The following is a 17,606-nucleotide window of genomic DNA, read 5'->3' on the forward strand; positions in this document are numbered from 1 at the left end:
AATTAAAAAAATATATTATTTTATATAAAATCCGGTTCAACCGTGGTTGAACTCGGTTGAACCAATGAACCAGTACCTTTACCGGTTCAATATCCGATCCGATTTTGAAAACATTGGTTTTTACCCAAAAATCAATAATTACTTAATTTTATCGATCTAACACTCGTTTACTGACATAGATGGAAAATGCAGATCATCAAGCGCCTGAATTTTCATCCTAGCTGGCGCCACGCAACAAAAACGCGATTCACCATTTGCGCCTTTCATAAATACCCGCAATTCACCATCTGTCGTTCTCCCTTAGTTACCATCTACTTCTCCCCTATAAATATCCCTCATACAACTCTTAAATCACATAAAAAAACACTTTCATTCCTTTTATCATTACTTCTAACAAGTTTCAAGTGGGTTTTGTTATTATTTTTAAAAGGTAAAATTTTTTATTATATTATAATCATTAAATAGTTTATTATTTTATTATATTTAAATGTACTAATTTTTTATGTTTTGCAATTATAAAATGGAAGGTGAGTTATTGTGTTTAGATGGAAACCATATCTCGAGTCATTTTGTCAATACAGTAACATTTTTAAATTGTGTTATATTAATTATTGTGAATGTTTTATTTTTTTAGTATTCGTTTATATTTTAATTTGTATATTATTTATTTAATTATGAGAATGATCGTATATTATATCTATTTATTCGTAACGCTAAGTTAGAGATATCGAATCGTGTCTAGCCGTATTTAGCCGAGGCTGGATTCGGTTACATAGCTAGATATGAAGGGCATTGTAACCTTGAATCCAACATCATTTTTACGTTGGAGGATGTTTTCTTACATTTGGGGCTTCCGGTAAATGGGGATGTCATTTCTGGTGTGACAGATGGTGATTGACATTCCTTGTGCGATGAGTATCTTGGATGTATCCCGTCTAATTTCAACGTTGGTAGAATATCGTTATCTTGGTTGGCTAAAAATTTTCGACAATTGAGCGACAATTGTTCCGAGGAACATGCTAAAATATTTACTCAGGCTTGCATATTACGACTCATAGGATGGATCTTGATGCCCGATAAATCTCACAACCAAGTTCATTGTATGTGGTTGTGTCACCTCGTAGATTTTTTAGTTGCTGACTCATTCAGTTAGGGCTCTGTGGTTTTGGCATCTCTATATAGACAAATGTGTCAAGCAACTGATTATCGAAAAAATTCTATCGGTGAATGTCTCCTTCTTCTGTAGTCATAGGCATGATATTGCATGCACTTTTTATGTCAGGTCGTGAAAAACTCGTTAGTCTTCCCGTTATTATTGAAGTAATTTAAATACTAAATTCATATATAAATAATTTTTTGAGTATATAATGAATTGTTTTACACTTAATAGGTGGTCATGTATAAGGAAATATCATCGTGATATACTAGACGAATTGGAATAAATTCATCTACTCATTGATCAAAAGGCTGGTACATTAGTATGTATTTAAATTTTATTACTTACATTTAATTATCGTTATATAATTAAAATCATATTTTGATAAGAATTATATATATTTGTTTTAGTTTCAATGGACTCCTTATGTTACTGAATAAATGAGGCATTGCATCCTACCTCACTTGAGTGGCCATTAGATGTATGAATGGTGGTAGTTCCTCTTATACAATATGATATTATTGAGTGGCATCCCACTGATTGCGTGCTCTACTAATTTGGTTTCCTACAATCTATTCCTGAAGCACCTAAGAATCTCGACAATTTGTATAACATCAATGGATGGGACAAAAAAGAAGTCAACTGGCTGATAAAGCACTGCGAGTGGATAATGATTTGAGAAGATCGACGTGGGCGTATTCCCCGTAGGAAGCCAATTTATGTGGATCATTATTCGGTTGTGGATGACTATTATCAGTGGTTCAACACGAATGGAAGTCGTTCCTACTTTCCGAGGAAGCACGAGGTGGGAGCATTCATTGGTGTCGAGAAAAGCGTCTATCGTCACAGCATCATCGTCCCCCGACTCTTGGACTGAGAGTAGGCGCTTTCGATTCATCCTGAGCTACAACAATGGAACCATCACAACTGTCATTGTCTACACGGGTTTACATTCCTCAGCCGTTTTAGATAGGGATACAACCGTTTCAGATAACACCGTAGCCATTTCAAATTCCACCATAGCTGGTTCAGATGCCATCGCCGCAGGGTTTTATGACACCTCCTGGCGGATATTATAGTTTCATGCTTGTAGATCCATCGTAGGCTTCATATGTTGCTTATTTGGCGGGTGATGCTTCACCATAGACTCAGACACCTCTGACCCAGTTTTCGTAGTCATTGATGTCGATGTTTTCATAGTTTTCATAGTTTTCTATATGCAATGTGATGATTAGTCATACACCTCTAGGGTCCTTATTCTATGGAGGTGCTACATCATCATCCGTCCCGCATCAGAAAAATGTAACTGCTACTGATGTTGATGATGATGTGCTACTGATGTTGATGATGATGATGAGAGTGAGGAGGAAGAACAACTTAAACAAAGAAACCCTCATCGAAATAGACATCCACCGCCCTGTGGAACACATTCAAGACACAAACATCGATAGACTTGTTTAGTTTGTAATATTTTTATTTAATTTTCTTTATTTATCAACAAATGTAATATTTTTTATTTAATTATAAACTTTTTATTTATTTTGTTTGTTAATGTTCGTATTATTTAATTGTTTGAATTGTATTGTTTGTATTTAATTGTTTTTATTATTTAATTTGTAATGTTTTTACTTAATTTTCACTTGAGTAGCCCATTACTTAGTTATGCTCAAATGAAAATAATTGAAAGTAAAACGAAAATGAAATAACACAAATTGATATTTCATAAACAACAATTTCATCATCACAACATCAACGGTTATGAGATGATAAAAGAGATGTACATTTTTTTCCTATTGTGGTCTAGGTTTCTACAATACCCACATCTTTTGTTTTCTTTGGAAATATCCATATCACAATGAATTCGAGTGGATTTTGGACGACATGCCTCCCTTAATAATGATAGATCTGGTACAATCAGAAGCCAATTCTAAACCTCATATGGGTCTTTCTCATTACCTATGGGGGAACTCAAATTTATATACCTTAAATACTTTTAAAAATTGGTGTTGTTGATCGATGGAATTGGCCAAGAGGGGTGAATTGGTAATTAAAATTTTGGTGGAAGCTTTTACAGAAAATTGAAAAGATTTGCACAGCGATTTAGAGTGGTTCGACTTTCTCAACCATAGTCTACGTCCACTACCTTAGCTATCCACACTAAGGATTTTCCAACAAATTCACTAATTTGTTCTTTCTTTTGAAGCCAAAGAAATAACCTTACAACTCCCTCAAGAATATACCCCAATTCTTGAGAACACTCTTTCTCAAAGAGAAGATTACAAATTTGCAAACTTACAAGGAAATCCTCATAAGGTAGATTGTTTGCATAATTCTAGAACAAAGAAAAGAACACTAAAAATGAATACAATTGAGTACAAGTAGTGTTCTTGAAAGCAAAATGAATATTGAATGAAAAATAGGCTTGAAATGCTCAAACTTGAGGTTTGATGCTTTCTCTCTTGATTATTGTTTCTTGTGTTTTCTTGTTTTTTATCAATGGCTTCTAAGCTTGTTTAAATACACCTTCAAATGATTCTGAGTGTTGGGGATGATTAGTGGAATCAATAGAGTTGTTTAAGTGTGAAAATAATTAATTAAATCAGTTGGGAGCGTCAGTGCATCGATGCATACTCAAGGTGCATCGGTGCATCAAGTGTAAAATTCAAATATTTTGACCGTTGGACCCTTAGTGCATCGATGCATGGCTGGTGCATTGATACATCAAATGCATTCGATGTTTTCATAAAACTCTTAGTGCATCGATGCATGAAATGCATTCGATGTTTAATTTATTCCATGGTGCATCACTTTGAAAAATTGATTTTAGGCTTGATTTTGGTTCAAAATACTTTGTGAAATTTTTTTCAAAAATATATTAAGTATAAAACACAATTTTACATATTTAGTAAGGTTTGAAATTGATCTTGAAGACTTGGAGTAATAATTTGATATTCGAGTAATTAAATCGAATATACTTAAAAAATCATTTGTAAAAGCTTAAAATTCATTTATACTTAATTTGTTATATCGAAACATCAAAATATTTTCAACAATCTCCCCCTTTTTGATATAATAAAACATGTGTGTAATTTTAAGATTTTCTTTGAAAATAAATTTTGAAAAATTACTCCCCCTTACTCTAACACTTCTCCCCCTTTTTGTTAAATCAAAAAGACTTTAAAACGATATAAACAAGGTTTTGAAAAACATAGCCAATTGATTAAATATATATATATATAGCTTCAGCTGCTAAGATCAAAGATCAAAAGAGAGATTAGACATTAGTTTCATAATCAATATTCATAATCAAATGTGAAATGGCATAATTGGTCATAATGAACTAATATGATGAAAAAATTAAGAAACATTAAGCTCAAAATAATAAAGTTAAAATCAAACCAAATACATATAATAAGTTCAATCAGCCAAGCATCCAAATCATAACTCCTAACAAATTCAAACATTTAAGGATCCAAAATAAACAATCCAGAAACATCAAAATCAATCCAAGTTTTAAAAAACCAAGAAAGCATAACAAGGAAACAAATCTACTCCATCAGAGGATCGGGAGGAGGAGGATAATGAGCTCGAACTTTAAGAGTGAGAGTGTCCATTCATTCACGCATCTCCCGCTGAAACTCAGTAATCTGAGACTCCATGGAGGCAAACCTCAAATCAAACAACTCTAAGAAATATCAAAAATATGGTGGCGTTTGATCTTCTTGCTGTGCTGGTTCCGGTGCAGGCTCATCGTCTGGTATGTGATCGTCAATATCTTGCATGAGCTACTGAAATTCTGGATCATCGTCAGCAGCCGGTGCCGGAGGAGAAGGAGGAGCAAGAGAGGAGCTAGGAGCATCTCGTGAAAAACTCGCTCTCGGAGTTTGCTTACCGGGTCGAAAGACCTAAAGACCGGTTACCTCGTCTTGTTTCCAATCGGCTTTCTTCAACGAGATGAGATTGATTGGGTTTTGGAGAGGAATAGGATTGTCAAGAGAGACATTTAGACCGAGTTTGATAAAAAGGTTACTAAGAAGACATCCATAAACTAATGTTTCGACATGTTTTGAATGAACAATGTTTATGATATCCACTAGTTGACTAAAAATAATGTGGGGAAGATTTATTTTGTTTTTATTCTTGAGACAGTACATCCACCATAAATCCCTAGCACGAAGACTAGAGTACCTACCCCCGGATGATCTAAACCACCAAGAGATCATCAAATGAAGAAAACTATCGTGATAAGAACGTAGAGTACTAACACTAGCGTTTGGAACATAGGGATATTCCACAGTTTCATTCTCATTATATAACCCATCATCATCTAGCCCAAAACGTAAAGCTATAGTCTCGGGGTCGATATTAATATATTGGTCTAAAAGATATGATCTAATTGCTACAGTCCCACATTGAGTTTGGTTTTGAATGCGTACCGCATTGGAGTAGAAAATGCGGACTAACTGATGAAAGACGATAGGTTTAAGATGAAACATTTTATCAAACTTCCAAGTTTTAAGAATTGGAAGGTATTCGAAGTCAATATCAATCATGGCTTGAAGAGAAGGAATACGCTCTTCCCGGATTCTATAAGATTGGAAAGAATTTATATACCTATGGTACAAGTCATCTCTACGACGTTCAGGCATATTGAAACAGGATTCTATAAGACTATTAGGTGGAGGAGGAGCGGGATTAGGAGGTTGGTTTGAACGAGAACGGATCGATGAAGTTCTAGGGTGTTTGGGATTAGACATGGTTTAGGAATCAGAAAAATGAATATAACCTGCAAATTGAAACACATGTATGCAATTTAATCAATCCCAAAACTCAATTAAGTCCGTAATAATTCAAGGTTCTCTAAATCGAATCCTAATGGGCATAGTTTTGAAAAACTATTTAGAAAACAATGTTTGAAAATTATAATATGTATAGTTTTTCATGAAAACAACATAATTAAATCAAAAACATCAAATTTAGAAATCAAATTTAGATTTTTGAATTTTTTTTTAATTTCGAAAATTCAAAAATTCTTTGAAAATTTGTGAGTTTTTGATGAAAATGGTTGTAAAATCTAGTTTGAAATCATCAAACAATCAATGCCCGATATAATGTTCATCCTAGAACTAGTCCTAAGATCAAAATATGATAAACTAGAAGTTTTTAGAAAAATACCTTGAAAAATTTTGGATTAAAGAGAATGAGATGTTGTGTTGTACGATTTAATGATAGTAGCAGGATATAGAGATGAAAAGCTCGAAGATTCCGACAAATTTTTGTTGATTTTGAGCAAATGGAGGATTTAGAGAGGAAGAGAGGCTTACGACTAGAGAGGGTTTAGTTTTAGGTTTGAAACAAATAAGAAAATAAGCCTTTTAAACCCAAAACCCGACGGATGCATCGATGCATGGCCTTGTGCATCGATGCACATTCAAGGCATGTATCGGTGCACCTTCATGGTGTATCGATGCACATTCAAAGGGATGCATCGATGCACTGTTAAGTGTATCGATGCATGAAGCACAAAAATGACAAAAATCCATTTTAAACACTAAAAAATGCTAAATTAATTAGCTCTAGTGGTATTGACAACTCATATATTGAAAATTAATCATGTTCAATCAATCAAATTAATCCTTAAACAACATTTGAACATAAAATTAATTTTCACCAAAGAACATAAACTCACCCTAACTAATAGCAATGAATGCAATCAAAAATTACTATTATAAGCATTTTTCATTTATTCTTAAAAATGTTAAAATTATTTTAAACACTAAGTGAAGATAGATCAGTTAAACCTAATTCTCTCCTAAGTGTCCAAAATCTTTCTTTGTCTAAAGGTTTTGTAAAGATATCTGTTAATTGATGCAAAATATCAACAAATTCTAGAACTACATCTTCCTTAGCAACATGGTCTCTAATGAAGTGATGTCTTATTTCAATATGCTTAGCTCTAGAGTGTTGGATGGGATTTTTAGTGAGACAAATAGCTCTAAAGTTGTTTCATCCATAAAACTTGTGCACAACAACTACCGACTGAAATATATTCCGCTTCAGTGGTAGATAATGCAACACAATTTTGTTTCTTTGAAAACCAAGAAATCAGTATATTTCCAAGGAATTGGCAAGTATCGGAGCTGCTTTTCCTATCTAATTTGCATCCTTCATAATCCGCATCAGAGAAGGCATGCAAGATAAAACTAGAGTCTCTAGGATACCAAAGTCCTAAATTAGGAGTGTCCTTAAGGTATCTAAAGATTCTCTTAACAGCTAGTAAATGTGATTCCTTAGGGAATGATTGAAATCTAGCACATAAGCAAACACTAAACATAATGTCTAGTCTACTTGCAATTAGATAAAGCAAAGAACCAATCATTGACCTATATAATTTAACATCCACACATTTACCTCCTTCATCTATGTCAAGCTTTGTTGATGAGCTCATTGGAATGTCATGCGATTTCCCATTTTCCAGTCCAAACTTCTTGAGCATGTCTTTGACGTACTTAGCTTGATTGATGAAGATGTCATCTTTTCTTTGCTTGATTTGGAGTCCCAAGAAAAATGAGAGCTCCCCCATCATGCTCATCTCGAATTCACTTTGCATTAGCTTAGAAAATTCTTGGCAAAGAACATCATTAGTAGAACCAAATATTATATCATCAACATAAATTTGAACTACTAATAAATCTTTACCTTTATGCTTTAAAAATAGTGTAGTGTCAACCTTCCCTTTTGAAAAACCTTTTTCAATTAAAAAGTTTGACAATCTTTCATACCAAGCTCTAGGAGCTTGTTTTAAACCGTAAAGCGCTTTTGTCAATTTAAGAACATGATCTAGAAATTTTGAATCTTCAAAACCTGAAGGTTGTTCCACATATACTTCTTCTTTTATAAAACCATTTAAAAATGTACTTTTAACATCCATTTGATATAATTTAAATTCATGAAAGCATGCAAATGCTAATAACATTCTAATTGCTTCCATACTAGCTACGGGAGCATATGTTTCATCATAGTATATGCCTTCTTCTTGAGTATACCCTTGAGCAACAAGTCTAGCCTTGTTTCTCACTATATTACCACTCTCATCAAGCTTATTACTAAATACCCATCTAGTACCTACAATAGATTTATTACTAGACCTTTCAACTAATGTCCAAACTTTACTTCTCTCAAATTAATTTAACTCTTATTGCATAACCATAATCCAATGTTCATCTTTTAATGCATCTTTAACATTCTTAGGCTCTATGCATGAGATAAATGCAACATAATTACAAATATTTCTAAGAGAAGATCGAGTTGTTACCCCTTTGGATGGATCACCTATAATTTCACCATCCTTGACATAGTTGTACTCTCTTGGGTAAGATACTTCCCTTTCTTCAATGGTTGGATTCTCGAGAGGATCATGGGTTTCCTCATCTTTCGTTTCTTCCTTTGATGATGGTTCTCCAACGTCATGTCTGACGTCATTTGTATTTATAACACCTATATCATCATTCAAACAAGAATCTTTCCTTGGAAGGAGATTATCATCGAAAACAACATGTATAGACTCTTCTACAACCAAAGTTCTTTTATTAAATACTCGATAAGCTTTAGAATTTAAGGAATAACCCAGAAAAATTCCTTCATCACTTTTAGCATCAAATTTGTCAAGATTGTCTTTACCGTTGTTTAAAATAAAATATTTACATCCAAAAGGATGAAAATAGCTAATGTTAGGCTTTTTAGTTTTAAAAAGTTCATATGGAGTTTTCTTTAAAATAGGCCTAATCATTACTCGATTAATAACATAACAAGCGGTATTTGTGGCTTCTGCCCAAAAATATTTTGGCAAATTATTTTCACAAAGCATAGTTCTAGCCATTTCTTCTAAAGTTCGATTTTTCCTCTCAACAACTCCATTTTGTTGAGGGGTTCTAGGTGCTGAAAAATTATGGCTAATACCATTTGAATTACAAAATTCAATAAATCCAAGATTCTCAAATTCGGTTCCATGATCACTCCTAACACTAGTTATAGAGTCACCTTTTTCGTTTTGGATTACTTTTGAAAATGTGATGATTTTTCTAATGCTTCATCTTTAGTACTTAAGAATATAACCCAAGTATATCTAGAATAGTCATCTACCAAGACAAATGCATATTATTTTCCACCCAAGCTAGTAGTTCTAGATGGCCCAAAAAGATCTAAGTGGATCAATTGTAATACTCTACTAGTTGATACATCGTTAATGGATTTAAAAGAAACTCGCTTCTGTTTTCCTTTAGCACAAGCATCGAAGATTTTATCAAATTTTAGTTTAGGCAACCCTCGAACTAAATAACCTTGAATTAGCCGTTGCAAAACGTTCATACTAGCATGCCCTAGTCTCCTATGCCATAACCAACTATCATGCTCATCCTTAGCAACTAGGCATAAATTAGTCATATCAATAGAATCTAAATGCACCATGTAAATGTTTCCTATTCTATGACCAACAAGCATAATCCGATTAGATACAATGTCAACGACTTTACAACCATTATTTTCAAACATGACATTGAATCCCTTATCACATAATTGACTAATACTCAAAAGATTATGCTTTAACCCATTCACATATAAAACATTTTTAATTTGTATGGAAGAGGTATTACCTATTGTACCTATACCTTCAATGTGACCTTTTGAATTATCACCAAAAGTCACTTCTACTCCATTTTTGGCGTTAAGCTCTATGAACTGGCTTTCCCCCCGGTCATATGTCTTGAGCATCCACTATCAAGGTACCATGAGTTTGAATTTGTTTCTCGTGCCTTGTAGCAATGCTCCTTTTTCTACAAACATAGATTAATTTCTAATTTTTGGTACCTAAATTCTTTTGGGTCCATATTCATTAGTTTCCAAAATCCTAGTCCCCTTAGGTATCCATTTGTGTAGGATATCCTTATCTTTAGTAGTAATGAGTCCTTTAATAACCCATATACTTCTAATGATTTTTCAATTAGAGGTTTTTCGGGGACCTTTATGATTGTAGTTTTTAAAACTTTTTCTAACAAAGCTGGATTTTGAATTTTCTCCATTTTCAAAACGTTTTGTTCCAACTTTATCAAAAGAAGCTTTAAGATCATCAATTTTCTTTTGATGATCATCATTGACCTTCGAAAGTAAATTTTCCAAATCCGAATTTTTCTTTTCAAACTCTTCTAGTTTGATTTGAAAATCTTTTATTTTACTTTCAAAATCATTGTTGGTCTTGGATATGAGCTTATTTTCATTTTTCAATTTTAAGACATCGTTTTTATATTTTAAAAATAATTTCTCATAATCCGAAGCCAACCCATTATATTCCTCAAATAACTCATCATAAGATAAATCATATAATTCAGATGAGTTAGAGGTTACCTTAGAATCTTCCCCGAATGTCATCAAGCACAAGTTTGCTACTTCTTGTTCCTCTTCATCGGAACCTTCTTCATCGCTCCATGTAGCCACATGAGCATTGTACTTATTCTTTGATTGACCATTTCTCTTCAATTGTGGGCAATCATATTTTACATGCCCCGGCTTTTTGCATTCATAGCAAATGATAGGGTCCTTCTCTTTTGGTTCATTTTTGAGGCCTTCATTTCATTTGAATTTTCTTCCTCGGTAAGGTCTTATCATTTTTTTGAACCGTTTGGCAAACAATGTCATTTCCTCGTCATCGTCATCTTCATCCGAATCACTCTCATCTTTTGTGGATTTGAGAGCAACTCCAATATTTTTCTTCTTCTCCTTCTCTTTTGGTGTCTCGTCAATCTTATCGAGGTTCACCTCATCTTCAAGCATCATTTCATGAGTGAGAAGGGAACCGATTAGCTCTTCAAGAGTTAAGGACTTTAGGTTCTTAGCCTCGATGATTGTCATCTTCTTGGATTGCCACGATTTTGGAAGTGAGTAAACTAACTTCCTCACAAGCTTTTCGTTTGGAATGATCTCTCCATATGATTTGAGACCATTGACAATCGTTGAGAATCTATCTGCCATAGCTTTGATATCTTCATTTGGTTTCATCCTGAAATTTTCATAGCTATGTGTTAGAAGACTAATTTTAGATTCTTTTACCTCGTCGATGCCTTCATGAGTGACTTGTAGTTTATCCCATATTTCTTTGGCAGTTGTACAAGATGAAACTCTTCCATATTCATCTGGTCCAAGAGTACAAAATATGATATAGATGGCTTTGGAGTTGAGCTGGAACATTCTTGACTCTCCTTCACTCCACAATCTTGGATGAGTAAGAGACTTGATCTATCTGTCCTCTACAATATTCTATGCTCCCATGTAACTTCCTTGAATGAAATACATCATCATATTCTTCCAATAGGCATAGTTAGCTCCATTGAAGAAAGGAGGCTTGTTGACGGGCATAGAATCGAGACAGGAGTTGACATTTGAAGTAGAGGCCATTGATGACTTGATAATCGATGTAACTCTTCCCGAATCAACTCAAGAGGCGATTAAACCTTCAAATGAGTGAGGCTCTGATGCCAATTGTTGAGTTAATCGATCGATGGAATTGGCCAAGAGGGGGGTGAATTGGCAATTAAAATTTTGGTGGAAGTTTTTGCAGAAAATTGAAAAAATTTGCACAGCGATTTAGAGTGGTTCGACTTTCTCAACCAAAGTCTACGTCTACTACCTTAGCTATCCACACTAAGGATTTTCCAACAAATTCACTAATTTGTTCTTTCTTTTAAGGCCAAAGAGATAACCTTACAACTCCCTTAAGAATATACCCCAATTCTTGAGAACACTCTTTCTCAAAGAGAATATTACAAATTTGTAAACTTACAAGGAAATCCTCACAAGGTAGATTGTTTGCACAATTCTAGAACAAAGAAAAGAACACTCAAAAATGAATACAATTGAGTACAAGTAGTGTTCTTGAAAGCAAAATGAATATTGAATGAAAAATAGGCTTGAAATGCTCAAACTTGAGGTTTGATGCTTTCTCTCTTGATTCTTGTTTCTTGTGTTTTCTTGTTTTTTATCAATGGCTTCTAAGCTTGTTTAAATACACCTTCAAATGATTCTGAATGTTGGGGATGATTAGTGGAGTCAATAGAGTCGATTAAGTGTGAAAATAATTAATTAAATTAGTTGGGAGCATCAGCGCATCGATGCATACCCAAGGTGCATTGGTGCATCAAGTGTAAAATTCAAATATTTTGATCATTGGACCCTTAGTGCATCAGTGCACTAAGAGTGCATCGATGCATGAAATGCATTCGATGTTTCAAAATAGCCAGAGTGCATTGATGCATGGCTGGTGTATCAAATGCATTCAATGTTTTCATAAAACTCTGAGTGCATCGATGCATAGTATGTGCATCGATGCATGAAATGCATTAGATGTTTAATTTATTCCATGGTGCATCGATGCATGGTCGGTGCATCGATGCATCACTTTGAAAATTTGATTATAGGCTTGATTTTGGTTCAAAATACTTTGTGAAAATTGTTTCAAAAATATATTAAGTATAAAACACAATTTTACATATTTAGTAAGGTTTGAAATTGATCTTGAAGACTTGGAGTAATAATTTGATATTCGAGTAATTAAATCGAATATACTTAGAAAATCATTTGTAAAATCTTAAAATTCATTTATACTTAATTTGTTATATCGAAAAATCAAAAAATTTTAACAGTTGGTATATGGGATCCAAAAAATGGTTATAGTCTTGACGAGTATAAGAGCAAGTTGATATGACATGGGAGCATGGATACTTCAGAGCTTGAAACAAAACTCAATGTCACACCACCGGTCTTGTAGATTAACTCTGAATGAGTAAGCTTCAATCCCTTGAAGAGATTATGGTATTTCTGTGACACGAAATAATTCATGTGTTCTAGAGAAGCTTGTTTCAAACATTCCATTTGAAACAACATTTTTTTTGTAGATCTGCAACTAATCTTGGGTGATAAACATCACTATTTTGCATCCAAGTTTCAACTTGTCCCCCGAGCTTGGCAAAAAAGGCTCCCCAAACGAAAATATGTCATTTTAACCAAAGTTGTTACTAATAAATGGCACCCCCTTTAAGGTCGAATTGATAGCCTCTACCAAGTTGGTCGTCATGTGTCCATATCGATATCCACCATCATATACATTTATCCGCATTTCTTTGTTGATGAGGCTGATGTAATTGTACTCTTGCTCGTTTTTTCCTCGTAAATCTGGAAGAATGGACTCAAACATTTGAGGAAGTAGTTCGTAACCTGAGCGTCAAATGTAGTTCTTACTGTTAAGTTCCCATAAAAAATTAAAATAATGGAGAAATGAAATTAGGAATTGTGACATACCCATACGCACAAAAAATTGTTATTAATCATTATTCTTGAACTTTCCATGATAGTTTACGGTATTATGTCATATATAGTACAGATGTTGGACATAGGGTGATTGTCACATTGGACCCAAAGACTCCATTGTTGCTTTGATCTCATCTCTGCGATTTGAAATGACACAGGTTTTTTCCCTCGTAACAACATGTAAAGTAATTTTTTAAGGAAAAAAGTCCAAGAATTTGTGTATTCTCCTTCAACAAAGGAAAAAACAACTGGAAGAATTTTTTGATTACCATATTGGAAAATTGTTAATAGTAGAACTTGCTTGTATTTCTCATATAAGAATGTCCCATCAATTTAGACCACATGCTTGCAGTTTTTCACATCATTAATGCACTGTGGGTAAGTCCAAAAATGACGTTAGAATTGGTATCGATCGCGAAACACTCGATCATTGTGGTATGCATGACAAGTTTCAAAGTCGACTATTATCTCAGGATTCAATTTGCGCATTACCCTAAACCAACTTGGTAGTTCATTGTAAGATGAATCTCACTCACCGTGAAACTTTTTAATGGCATTCTACTTTTGTCTTCCATGCTTTCCTGTAGGAGACGGTATACCCATATTGAGATTGTATAGCTGAAATTAGCACCACAATAGCTATATGGGAGCTTGCTTTGACCATGTGCATGATGGCTAGACAGATAATATCAGAGTACAAGTTGGGATAGTCATGGTTGATCCCTCTAGCACAGTATGTATGAGGACCTTTATATATTGCAAGTTCCCATATATTATTTTTCTTATTCTTCTTCGATACACGAACCATCTAGTTGCATCCATTATCACATTAGATACAATATCAGACATACTTTTTCAGTGGCGGATCGGTCGACCCTGGAGTGAACAAAATTACGAATATTGTAATTGAAGAAGTTCTTCTGGTGGAAATGAGGGTTTCTCCGTGATATCAATATTTAGGTCGAACAAGCTGGTAATTGAATGCCTTCCAATTGAACTTAAAGGTATCGTGTCATACGGGTTTTGAACTGAGTGATATGTCACAGACATCTCGACATTGAGGTCGAAGAAGCTCGCAGTTGAATGCCTCCCCTAGAACTTCAAGACATCGTGTCAAATGGGTATTGAACATATTGTTGTGTCAAGAGCATCCCTATATTCAAGTTAAAGAAATTGGCAGATGAATGTCTTCCCCTTGAACTGGAAGCGATGTTTCCATAAGGATGTGAATTTCTCATTAAAGAGTTAAAATCATTACACATTACTTGAGTTGAGCTGTCAACTTGATCAGCTTGACGAGCCAGCCCATAGTGGGAGCATAATGACATACCACAAACCGCAGACACTTCAACAAATATGGCATATATTTATGTATCAATGTCTAAATTTTGATTATGAGAATCAACCATCATAACAACATCTTCATCGTTAGAGAGTTCAAACATTGTATTAGTTAACGAAAATACTACGGTTGGAAATATGTACTGAAGTGAGGACAATCTTCTAGTACTTCCAACGTGAACATTCCTTGAAATTTTAGTCATCAACTCCTCAAGAGCGATGTTTCTCATGACATAATGATTTGATGCGAAGACAATGTCGATTTCATCTTCTCGAATTTCTCCATCATAATAAACAATAGCTGAAATATGCCTCATTTTGAGAGTTTGAAAGATTGATAGTCTTATATCTGCAAAAACAATAGTTGAAATATGTCTAATTAAATAAATAGTATACGAATTAAAATATAAACTAATGCTAAAATTAGAGAAAATTCACAGTAAATTAAATAACATAATTTAATATTGTTACCGTATCAACAAAATTGTTGAACTATGTTTTGATATAACAATTTAAGGAAAAATATTTTTGGACTTGAATTGAATTTACAAAATGTTTTTGGACTTAATTGAATTTATTCAAAGTTTTAAAAGGTTTCAAAAATAATTCAAAGTCCATTAAATTCGGATTTGAGCCAAAATGCTAAAGGGTGTCAAAGTGCATCCATGCATCCCTGCAATACATCCATGCACCTGCACTAATGCATCGATGCATCATGCAATTCATCCATGCACTCAAACATCGAATGCACTTAGTGCATCGATGCATCCTACCATGCATCCATGCATCAAGGCTGCAACGGCTAGTTTATTTGAATTTAATGAAGGGGTATCGATGCACCTTGATAGTGCACCGATGCATCATGTTATGGGCAGCCTTTTTGAGTAGAAAAAGCATCCCCAAACAACTCCAAAACATCCCCAACGGCTATATACAACATCAAACACATTCCAAGCTATAAATACAAGCTAAGGACGCTTGAAGAAGGAAGAGAACAACTATCCAAGCAATCAAACACAAGAGAAGAGTTTTTCATTCTTATTTCATCTTTCTCTTGTAAATATTTTGTTCTTGTGAGCTCAATCTTGTAAACACCTACCTTAGAGAGGTTTTCTTGTTTACTTATTTTATCCTTTTGTAAAGGGGAAAGATTCTAGCTTATCCTGTGTAAAAGCTAGGGAAAAATTCTAGTTTAGCCCAGAAAAACTAGGGAGTTGTAAGGTTATGTCTTTGTCTTCAAAAGAAAGAACAAATTAGTGAATTTGTTGGAAAATCCTTGGTGAGGAGCTAAGGTAGTGGGCGTAGACTTTGGTTTAGAAAGTCGAACCACTCTAAATCGCTGTGTAATTTTCTCTTTCAATCTCCTTACTCCCTAAACTCAAAAACCGTTCTGACCCCTCTTTGCAAACCGTTCCAGTTGTCGAATCAAGCTTCCGAAAATCCCAAAAATTAGCATCAAGGCCTAACTCGTTAAGAATGTTTAACCACCTTGAGACGATCCTCAAAGAAGCTCTACCAATTCCCAACACAACCGAGAAGATGGCTTCTACCTCCGGCTCGTTCCACATGGAAGACTCCCTATCAACAGACAAGCCTCTATACTTCAATGGAGTCAACTATCGTCATTGGAAGAAATTAATGAAGGTATTCATCCAATCCAATGATCTTGATGCATGGGAGATAATCGAGAACGGCTACTCATCTCCAAAGAAGAATAACAGAAGAAAGCTCAACTTAATGCCAAGGTTATGCACATGGTGTTGTGTGCATTTGGTCCTGAAATCTATGAAGGAGTTTCTTCATGTTCAAGTGCCAAGGAGCTTTGGAATAAGCTTGAGGAAATCCATGGAAGCAAGAAAGAAGAACCAACAAAGGTGGTGTCTCTAATGGCTCGTGAAGAGCCCAAGGTATCTTCTAACTCAATTAAATTTAATTCATATATGTTTGATGAGTTACAAGATGCTTTTAATAGGTTATATTCAGAGTTTGAGACCATGAACTCCAAATATAAGAAAATGATTTCAAAATTTAAAATCTAAAATGATTTTCTTTTGAAAACAAAAATAGATTTTGAAAGCCAAAATGAAATTTTGAAAAAGGATTTAGAGCTTTCAAAAATAAAAATTGAAAGTTTTGAAAAAGAAAATTTTGATTTAAAAGTTAAGCTTGAATGCTTAACAAAAGAAAAAGAAATCATTTTAAATAATTCATTTAGTTCAATAATGACAATATGGTTACATTGTCATTATCATGATCACAAGAAACATACTTGTCCTTTGAAGAAAGGAAAACGTTTTAAAATTAGGCCAAGTATGGATTTCAAAAGGAACAAGGGGCATTGAACCTAACGTCCAAGGATCCAAAGCAATTTGGATACCAAAATCAAAATAAATGTCTCTTGTAGGTGTGTGAGAGCAATGGTGATGAAAGTGATGATATTCAAGATGCTCTAGCCACACATAAAAAAGGAATGGGTAACCTCTAAGCTTAATGTTTTTTAATTTTGGTTATTTGGTTGCTCATTTGATTTTAAGCATGCATGAGTTTTGGTTTTAAATGATTATGCATCATCGTTTTAATCTCCTGTATGTTGAAAAGATGATTATGATGAACATTTTAAAGTTATATTAATTTTTAAGAATTTTTAGTTCATCATAATAAAATTTTGGTCAAAATTGGTTTTAATGCAAATGATATCTCTCTAACAATTTATATCAAATTTTCAAATACTTTGATTTTACAAATTTTAAATTTT

The sequence above is a fragment of the Hibiscus syriacus genome, unplaced genomic scaffold (assembly GCF_006381635.1).
Source record: "Hibiscus syriacus cultivar Baekdansim isolate YM2019G1 unplaced genomic scaffold, ASM638163v2 tig00110828_pilon, whole genome shotgun sequence".
Classification (NCBI taxonomy): Eukaryota; Viridiplantae; Streptophyta; class Magnoliopsida; order Malvales; family Malvaceae; genus Hibiscus; species Hibiscus syriacus.